Source organism: Scyliorhinus canicula, chromosome 1, assembly GCF_902713615.1.
Source record: "Scyliorhinus canicula chromosome 1, sScyCan1.1, whole genome shotgun sequence".
NCBI lineage: Eukaryota > Metazoa > Chordata > Chondrichthyes > Carcharhiniformes > Scyliorhinidae > Scyliorhinus > Scyliorhinus canicula.
The window spans coordinates 181,950,070-181,961,128 of record NC_052146.1 but is presented as its reverse complement, the minus strand read 5'-3'; positions in this window follow the sequence as shown (position 1 = coordinate 181,961,128).

Genomic DNA, 11,059 nt, shown 5'->3' with positions numbered 1-11,059 from the left:
AACTGTGAATTCCAAGGAAAAACTGTTTACTCGTGTCTGCGGCTCATCTCTAGCCATTCTCTCATTTAGTCGAGTTAATTTTTTTAAATCTTCCAGCTATTAACCCCTAAACAGTCCATCCTCCATCTTGACGAGATACAAAGGAGCTGTTTACATCTGCACGGATGCCATTATCTGTTTTGAGATCTTATTGGTAGTTTGAAAATCACTTTTAGTGTGACTATCATTTTGTAGTTTGAATTAATATGTTCTCAGCTGAAACTGATGGAAGCCATTTTAATAAAAACTAAACAAGTGTTATTGGACACCAATCAGATTAGTTAAGTCAACAGCCTTAATTGTAAGACACTTAAAGAATAAGTAATTCAGAAACGGATCTGATAGGCTGGAAATTTAATTTTGAACACAAAATGTTTGACTTTTGTAATTATAAGCATATTAAGACCTGATTATTAATAAACTTTTAAAGTGCTGTGGGAGAAAAAAGATTAATGTGTTTTTCTCAGGAAACAGAATAAAGAGATAACATGAATGTTAACCTGGCCTAGGAAGTGAACTGAATAGGCCCTTGTCTAAAGGACCACAACTCCAAATGACAACTAAGTTAACTGGTTATTGGTCGAGACCCAGGCCTGACTCAAGATAAGAGATATAGTTTGAGAAGAAGCATGTCTCCAAACTAAGGCAATATGCATAATTAGCTTTTTAAAAAGCAATGGGCTAATTATTCTATTATTGACAAGTGATAGGCCAACTGGCCATTTTTCCAACAATTGGGTACAGTGGCCTTTCAATATTTTACAGGATAAAAGGAGGGTCCTGAGAAGCCATTTTGTACGGACGGACGGACGTTATGTTTATGGAGAGGTACTGAGAGCTGTCTGCAATTTTTTTTTGGGTTGTCATTTTACGACTTGGTCTGAGAAAGGTGATGAGATGTCTTCAATTGTTCAAATTAAGCTTTCTCTTCTGTTAATTGAGACTTTGCTTTTTATTTGACTTGCTACCTTTGTAATAATCTTTCTGAATTCATCATTTAAAGTGTTCTTTCTTGCCAAATGATTGCGACTAGAACCTAATGCGATTTACGATCAGTGGGGTTGTTGAAACAAATGAACCCAGAGTGGCTTCACAGAGAGCTGACTGGTGATGATTTCACCCAAGGATCACCACATCTCAGGTGAGGGGCAAGGTTGAGAAGGTGGGGACTTCATGAATAACCTCAGCCGATACAGGAACTGAACTCTCGCTCTGCATCACGAACCAGCTGTCTAGCCAACTGAGCTCATATTATAAGCAACATAACAAAAGCAAAATACTAAGATGCTGGAAACATGCAGCAGGTCAGGCAAGATATGACCTTTCATCAAATTAATCAACAGTTTTTGTCTCCTAAAGTTAGAATATATACAAAGAAATACAAAACTAAGAGAGAAATTAAATAAGGTTTTGAACAACATGGATGCAAATAAGCACCTGTTTTTAAGACCCATTTTACATACTAGTAGAAGCTTTTCCTGTTCACAAAGTAAGAAAGTAATAAAAGTAACTTTTAGTCCCTTAGAGGGTGAGACTGCAGAATTAATAGAAAACGAGGAAATGAAAAATGAAAATCGCTTATTGTCACGAGTAGGCCTCAATGAAGTTACTGTGAAAAGCCCCTAGTCGCCACATTCCGGCGCCTATCCGGGGAGGCTGGTACGGGAATCGAACCGTGCTGCTGGCCTGCTTGGTCTGCTTTAAAGCCAGCGATTTAGCTGTGAGCTAAACCAGCCCCAGAAGGTGGTTAGGATGCCAATTAAGTATTTTGTATCTATCCTCACATTAGAAGACAAAGTTTCCCAAGAAACGTATAAAATCAAGAGGCAAAAGGAAGGGAGTAACATTTTAAAATTGCCAGAGAAAAAAATATGGGGGGAAAAATTAGACTTTTTAAGGCTGACAAATGCCCTGGACCTGATAGCCTTCATCCCAGGGTCTTAAAGGAAGTGGCTGCAGAGATAGTAGATGCATTGGTTGTGATCTTCCAAAATTCCCTAGATTCTGGAAAGGCCCCAGTTGATTAGAAACTGTAACACAAATACTCAAAAAAGGAGGGTGGCAGCAAATAGGAAACTATTGGGCAACATCTGTCATTCAGAAAATGTTAGAATCTATTATTGAGGAGGTAGCAGATCACTGAGAAAATCATACTACAATCGTGCAGCATCAACATTATTTTGTGAAAGGAAATTCTGTTTGAAAAATTCAAGTCTTTGAAGATGTAACAAGGAGGATGGATAAAGGAACCAGTAGATGTTGTGTATTTGGATTTCTAAAAGGTATTTGATAAGATGCCGCATAAAATGTCACTTCACAAGATAAGAATTCATGGCGTCGGGAATGATATACTAGCATGGATAGAGGGCCAGCTAACTAACAGGAAACAGAGAAGTGGGTAAGTAGGTCATTTTCAGGCTGATGAACTGTAGCCAGTGGAGTACAGCAGAGATTGGTGCTGCTGGGGCCTCAACTATTTACGTTCCATAAATGACTTGGATGAAGAGACCAACTGTATTCTCGCCACATTGCTGATGATAGAAAGATTGGTAGGAAAGCAAGCTGTGAGGAGGATACAAAGAGATATAGATTGGTTAAGTGAACTGTGGACTATAATGTGGAAAAATGTGAGGCTGCCCACTTTGGCAAGAAGAATAGAAAAGCAGAATATTATTTAAAGTGAAAGACTGCAGAATGCTGCGGAGGAACCTGGTTTTGTTGGGGGGGGGGGGGGGGGGGGGGGGGGGGGGTTCCTTGTCCATTCAACATTCAGCAAAAAAATCCTGGGGGGAAATATCATAAAACAGTTTTACTACAAAATATACAAAATGGGTTAACGTTAACATTACAATCCAGCTATTCTATGTGATTTTTGGCGAAATGTTTGTCTTTTACCATTTGTCTTTTTCTATGTTTTCAATAGTCTGTAGTTGAAGTGTAACTCCCCTTGAATGTTGCAATAGCTTCAGTACCTTAAACCTTTGAATACAATGTTACAAATCAGCTTACAGGTGTAGTTCTATAGGGGATCGATTGTTCATTTCATTGTTTGCCTAGCTCGATTTTGATGAATCAAATTAAGCTTTCTCTTTTACCTGATTCTTCTCATGAATATTTAATACAAAAGATAAGCTTCATGTGTAAAAGTTTGGTTCAAGATATTTATTCACGCACGTACATATTCACTCACCTACACTCACACATACACTCATAACTTACACCACTTTGAGAGTCTTGTTAGTTTAGAGAGCATAAGGTTGCCAGAGGATGCAGGTACAGAGCCTAATTGAGTGGAGGCATAAGACATCTCAGTCCATATGTACATAGAAAATGAATGATGATTATAGGAGTCCTTGCTGTGATCAATGTAGGAAATTGTTATATATATTGTATTATAGATCTGTTGCAGTAGTAATACATTTATAAATCCTGGTTTAACATACAGGCAGGTGATGTGTCTGCAAAAGATGCAATTAAAGTGTTATAAAAGTAAAAACAAGTTCACTTGTTTTCCTATATTGGGCTAATGGCTTATGGAAAGAAGGTTCTCTAGGGTTTAGATAATTAGGGTGGGGCCTTTGTAAGATGGTCCTAAGATCACAGTGGGATAGAGATGATGTAATTAATGGAAGGGGTCAGGTCTGTAGCAAGCAGATTAGCTTTTAGTCTGCCAAAGACAGAAGGCCTTGTCGGTTGTGCCTTGAAGGGGTCTCTCTCGTTTGCTGAAAGCAACTCTCTACACAGAGGACAGCAAGTGTCCCTGTGCTTGCTACCTTTATTTACAAGTGTTTTTTGACCTGTAATGGACTTTGCTTAATTGGAGATGAGATGGTATAAGTTAAAAATTTAAGTGTTTCCTTTTAATGTTACAACCTGTTTAACTGTTGATTGTAAGCTATTGTCTGTGATGTTAATGTAGTTGGTCCTGTGTTAAGAATAAAGTTTCTTTCAATATAAAATATCCCTATTTGTCAGTGGGAGTACTCCTTAGGTGAAGTATCTTTTCCACACAGTTTATAAATTGCAAAGTTGTTGGGGTTTCTCGTCTACTTTCCTAACATACATTGGAGTCTGGTCCAGTATCCTAGCTTTGCATGAAAACAAAGATGCTGGAAGATTACAAAAACATAAAGATATTCTGCAGGGTCTCTCTCCAAGATAGGAAGATAAGAACAAGAATAGGCCATTCAGTCCCTCAACCCTGTTGCATGCTTCAGGGTTGAATTGAGTTCATGGCCGATCTTTACCTCAACTTCATTTGTTGATCTTTTCTCCAAATTCCTCAATATTCAACAAAACTCTGGCAGTTTCAGTCTTGAACATTTCACTTGACAAACCACCCATGGCCATTTGATCCATGCCATCGTTAAGACTGCATATTTTCACCTCCATAACTTAAACTAATTCCACCTCTGCCTCAGCTCATCCACTGCTGAAACCTCCATTCATGTCTGTTACTTTTTTCCCCTTATTTACTCACAGAAAGTAGATTTTTCTGGCAAGGACAACATTTATTGCCTAACCCTTACTACGCAGGAAAGCCACCTTCTTGAACACAATTAAGTGGCTTGGTGGGTCAACCTGTTATGGATCTTGGTCAGACCAAGTAAATATAACAGACTTTCTTCTCTAAAGGGCATTGGTAAAACAGATAGGTTATTACAACAATCCAGTAGTGTCATGATCATGACTCCTGATACTATATTTTTAATTTCAGACTTTGTTTAGCGAAATTCAAATGTTCCCAGGCTCATGACTCCCGATCATTAGTCTAGGCCAGTGGATTATTAGTCCAGTAACATAACCATGATGCTACTGCTTCCCTTGACTATTCGTAACATGCTCTGGCTGACCCCCTATCTTCTATCCTCTATAAACATAAGGTCATCCAAAACTCAGATGTTCATATCCTAACTCCCCACAAGTCTTGTTAACCCATCACCCATCCAGGGCACTTCTAGTGGCGGCATGTAGAGGGGATGAGACACGTTGGGTGGCTCCTGTTCGAAGCTTGTTTTTAGGTGTTTTAATGTCTGGTCCTGGGGGCAATTTGTTAATGATCAAGTGCAGGAAGGCATAAAGAAGGCGAATAATGTCGAAGAGTCAGAAGAAAACTGCCATGAAGAAGGGAGTAGTGAGGGTTCACCGTCAAGTGAAAGGGCCAGCCGGGAGTTGGCAAGGTGGTGCAGGCTGGGTCGCTGGGTGGGGCCGCACTGTTTATGGCAGAGAAGGTGACTGAGGTGATGTCCTGGGAATTGGAGAAGCATTTTGCAGGTGCTGAGGAAGGAGATGACGGTGGCATTGAAGGCATTGGTCGAGGAGGCAATTACCCCGGTGAGGGTGGCTGTGTTGGAGGCATCGGCTGAGGTGAGTGAGCAGAACAAGAGGATGAAGGGAGTGGAGGAGCCATGTCGCAGCTCAGCGATCAGCTCACCTCGATAGAGGATGAGCTGCGGAGGGTGGTCGAGCCCAACAAGGGGCTGCGAGCAAAGTTGGAGGACTTGGCGAACTGTTCAAGGTGGCAAAATCTGAGGATTGTGGGCCTGCCGGAGGGGGTGGAGGGCCCGAGGCCTAAAGAGTACTTTGTCATGATGTTGGTGGAGTTGATGGGAGAGGGAGAGGAACCCTCTCGGTATGAACTGGGCCAGGCTCATCGGTTGTTGAGGCCTAAACCGAAGATGAATGAGCCACCAAGAGCAGCGATCATTTGTTTTCACAGGTACCACATGAAGGGGAACGTCCTGAATTGGGCGAAGCAGAAGTGGGAGGTGCAATGGGGTCGTGTTGGTGTACGCATTTACCAGGATTTGACGGTGGAACTGGCAGTGAGGCGAAAGGCTTTCGGCCGGGTGAAGGCGACACTATATAACTGGATGCGGTTTGGCATGGTGCATCCAGCGAAGCTGAGGGTGACCTACAATTCCAGAGACTTTTATTTTGAGAAGATGGAGGCAGCGGAGGCATTTGTGAAGGCAGAAGGCTTGGGGCAGCAGTGAGGAATGGGACTGAAGAGGGGTTGTGGACTGTGGAAGGGGAGTTGGGAGAGTGTATACACACAGTTTTGGTTTATATTTTTACTTCATGCTGTTATAGAGGTTAAGTTTTTATTGTTTTTTGTAGCGACGGTTTTTCTGAGATGTGTATGTTTGCATGGGATATGTTGGGTTGAGGGGAGGCAAGTTATTTTTTCTGGTTGCTTTCCTCGGACTGGACGGGGGGGCGGGGGCAGGGGCAGAGGGGAGGGGACGCCTGGGCAGGGATCCCTGCACTGGCAAGCGTTAGTTGGCTAGTGAACAGAAGTGTGGTGCAGGAAGGGGCTGCAAACATTGGAGCCTGGAGAGCAGGTTTCAATGGGCCTAGGAGGTGAGAAAAGGGGGTGAACGGGATCGATGCTGGGTGAGGTTTCTTCGAGAGGAAGTGGAGGGATTCTGAAATGAATGAAAATCACTTATTGTCACAAGTAGGCTTCAAATGAAGTTACTGTGAAAAGCCCCTAGTTGCCACATTCCAGCGCCTGTTCGGGGAGGCTGGTACGGGAATTGAACCGTGCTGCTGGCCTGCCTTGGTCTGCTTTCAAAGCCAGCTCTTTAGCCCTGTGCTAAACCAGTCCCTGGGATTCTGGGAGCTGTGGGAGAGGTTCGATGTTAACAATGGATGTGGGCGGGTCAGGCACAGAGGGCAGGGCCCGGCGTTATGATGATGGTGGATAGGAAGGGGATGGGAGTAAGTGAGACCCCCTGTTAGGCTAATTACGTGGAACGTGAGGGACATGGGAGGACCAGTGAAGAGGTCAAGGGTGCTTGCGCACCTGAAGAGTTTGAAGGCTGATGTTATGATGCTGCAGGAGACTCATTTGAGGGTGAACGATCAGGTGAGGCTCAGGGAAGTCTGGGTCAGTCAGGTGTTTCACATGAGTTTTGATGGCAGGGTGCGGATGGTAGTGGTCTTGATTAGTAAAAGAGTAAGGTTCCAAATGGAGAAAGTGGTGGCGGATCAGGAAGGTAGCTTTGTGATAGTGACAAGGGCCTTGGAGGGGGAAGTTGGTGGCATTGGCAAGCGTGGCCCTAACTGGGAAGATGTAGGATTTGTGAAGAAGGTCTGTGGGGCCAACCCGACTTGGATTCAAATAAGTTGATATTGGGTGGAGACTGTAATCTGGTGCAGGAACCAAGATTGGACAGGTCACGGTCGTGGTCACCTGCCCAGTCGGGGGAGGGGCAAAGGCGTTGACTGGACTTATGTTGGGGAGTGGACTCTTGGAGGTTTCTGCACCCGGATGAGCGGGAACAATCGTTTTTCTCTTCAGTCCATAAGGTCTATTCGAGGATAGATTTTTTTTTGTGGTAGATGTTACGGGATTGGCAGATTTGGCAATTGCAATATCGGATCATGTGCTGCATTGGGTGGACATGGTGTTGGAGAAGGGGGATGTGCAGAGGCCAGGGTGGAGATTGGATGTGGGGTTGTTAAGGGCCCAAGGGTTTTGTGATAAGATTGGAAAAGTAATTGAGGAATACGTGGAGAGAGATGAGTGGCAAAGGTTGATAGATGAGATGTTGGAGGTAGGCAAGAGCTATGCAGAGGAGGTGGAACCAGCGATTTAAATGTAAATGTAAAAAAAAAATATTAATGTAAAATAAATAAAATAATATTTTATTGTCACAAGTAGACTGACATTAACACTGCAATGAAGTCACTGTGAAAAGCCCCTAATCGGCAGATTCCGGCACCTGTTCGGGTACACAGAGGGAGAATTCAGAATTCTCAGCTGGTACGGGAATTGAAACCACACTGCTGGCCATGTTCTGCACCACAAACCAGCTGTTTAGCCCACTGAGCTAAATCAGCCCTGATTTTGGAGAAGAGCTTTGATCGGCTGTCCACAAGGAAAGCGGTGTGTCAATTGAGGCAGGCGAGGGGAGCAGTCTACGAATATGGAGAGAAGGCAGGGCATATGCTGGCAGGCCAACATTGGAGGAAGGCAACGGCGAGGGAAATTGTTCAGGTGCGGGATAGGGCAGGGAAGTTGGTGGTGGCTCCAGATCAGATTAATAGGGTGTTAGAGGAGTTTTATGAGAAGTTGTATAGGTTGGAGCCACCGGGGGAGGATCGGGCGATGCAAGAATTCCTAGATGGTTTGGAATACTTGAGATTGGGGGAGGAGGATAGGACCGCATTGGAGGGGGCAATGGGGGAGCAGGAGATAAAGGAAACAATTGGGAGGATGCAGTCGGGGAAGGTAGCAGGGCCAGATGGGTTTCCGGTGGAGCACTATACGAAATTTAGGGATAAGTTGGTGCCGCTGATGGTGGGGATGTTTGAGGAGGCGATAGGGAAGGGGTGTTGCCACAGACTTTGGGACAGGCATCAATCTCCTTTTGCTAAAGAAGGGTGAGGATCCAACAGAGTGTGGGTCGTATAGGCCCATATCACTGTTGAATGTGATGCAAAGGTGTTGGCGAAGGTGTTGGCGGGTAGGTTGGAGGAGTGCCTCCCGAAGGTGATAGGGGAAGATCAAATGGGGTTTGGGAAAGGGAGGCAGCTCTTTTTGAATATTAGGAGGTACTGAATGTAGTTATGGCACTGATGGACGGGAGGGAGACAGAGGTGGTTGCGCTGGTCGCCGAGAAGGCGTTTGACCGGGTCGAGTGGGGGTATTTGATTGTGGTGTTAGAGAGTTTGGGATTGGGCTGCGGTTTGTGGAGTGGGCAGGATTACTATGCAGGGAGCTGAGAGCGGGTGTCCGCACAGGGGAGTCCTATGTACCCCTTGTTGTTTACGCTTGCGATTGAGCCTCTGGCCATCGCGTTGAGGAGTTTGGGAATGTGGAGGGGGATAGTGCAGGGGGGTGGGTGATTTGTTATTGTACGTGCGGGAACCAAGTGTGTTGATGGGAGGTATACTGGAAATTCTCCAAGTGTTTGGGTCGTTTTCGGGGTATAAGCTAAATTTGGACAAAGCAAATATTTTGTGGTGCTGTAGCGAGGACGGCAGTCGGGGGGGTTTGGGTCTCCTGAGTTTACTATTTAATTACTGGGCGGCGAATGCTAAAAAGGTGAGGAGCTGGGTTAGAAGGGGGGTCTCTTAGTGAGTTAGAATGGAGGAGAGTCTGTGCAGGGGACGGGGCTGAGGGCGTTGCAAACAGCGCCGCTTCTGATGGCCCTGGGAAAATATTCAGGGAGTCCAGTGGTGGTGACGACTTTGAAGATTTGGAGACAGTTGAGGCAGCATTTTAAGTTGTGGGTGGAGTTAAGGGAGATGCTGATTGGGGGAATCATAGGTTTGAGCCGGGGAGGTGGGATGTGAGTTTTCGTAGAGAAGGGAGGAAAGGGGAGTTAGGGTGTAAAAGACTTGTTTCTGGGGCCTGTTTGCGAGGCTGGTGGAGGAATATGGGTTGGGTTGGGGCAGGGGGAGATGTTTAGATATATGCAGGTCCGAGATTTTGCCAGGAAGGAGGTTCAGAGCTTTTCGATGGCGCCGGCCCCCACAGTATTGGAAGAGGTATTGACGACAGGGGGAATGGAGAAGGGGGGGGGGGGTGTCGGCGAACTAGGGAGTGATTCTGGGGGAGGACAAGGTATCATTGGAGCGGATTAAAGCTAAGTGGAAGGAAGAGTTAGGAGAGGGTATGTGGTGTGTGGTGCTCCAGAGGGTAAACGTCTCAACCTCACGCATGAGGTTGGGGCTGATACAGCTGAAGGTAGTGTATAGGGCGCACCTCACCGAGTACAAGAATGAGCTGACTCTTTGCTGGGAGTTGAAGATGCATGTGAACGCTTTGGAAGGTGCCCCGCAAATCACGTTTATATGTTTTGGTCCTGTCCAAACCTGGAGGGGTATTGGAGGGAGGTCTTCAGGGTTATCTCAAGGGTGGTGCACATGAGGTTAGAACCAGGACCCCTAGAAGCCATATTTGGGGTGTTGGACCAGCTGGGGTTGGAGGAGGGAGCGGTCACAGATGTCTTAGCCTTCGCCTCACTGATTTGCTCAAAGTCGGGACCTGTTGGGTTGGACGTCAACTTCTCCACCCTGTGCCTTGGTGTGGTGGGCCTGCTGGAGTTTTTAACGCTCAAGAAGGTGACGTTCGCCGGCCCTGGGTCACTGTCCGTGTGGAGTTTGCACATTCTCCCCGTGTCTGCGTGGGTTTCACCCCCACAACCCAAAGATGTGCAGGGTAGGTAGATTGACCACTCTAAATTGCCCCTTAATTGGAAAAAATAATTGGGTACTCTAAATTAAAAAAAAAAAAAAAAAAAGGTGACGTTCGAGCTGAGGGAAAGGACGGAAGGGTTCTACAACTCATGGGCTTTGTCATGCACTTCCAGGAATTGGATGATATCAAACATTGGGGGTGGGGGGGGGGGGGGGTCGAATGTACAGGTTATTGGTGATTATGTATGGGATGAGGGTGGATTATTTTTCTTTCTTGTCCTGTATTTAAGATGTTGGGGTTGTTTGGGGATTTGGAGGATAATGTGGTTGTTGGTCAGGGGATTGCCATTGTATTTATTATTGTTGGTCATTTGTTGTTGTTGTTGGATGAAAATGTGAAAAAGGGAAAAAAAATATACTTAAAAAAATTCATCACCCATCCACGGATCTACATTTGCTCAGTTTATGCAACATTTTGATTTTAAAATTCATGCCCTTTCCCTGCTTTGTCTGTAACCTTACCAGTCCTACAAATATTTGTCCTCTATTCTGTCTTCTTGTGCAGCCCTGAATTTAATTGCTTCACCACTGTGATCTGTACCTTCAGCTATCAAAGTCCTAAACTCTGGGGGTTCTTCCCTAAATCTCTTCTTTCCCCCTTAAAACCTCTGCTTTTCATAAAGCTTTAGGTCAACTGTCCTGGTTTGGTGCCAAGCTTTGATCAGTAAAGGTCCTTTACTGACATCAGTAAAGTGCCCTTGGCTCATTAAAGATACAATATAAATGCAAGTTGTTACTGAATTCCAAATTTCCACTCCCCCTTCATGAGAAAATCTATCTCTAATTGTAAGACTATGCCTCTTTGCTC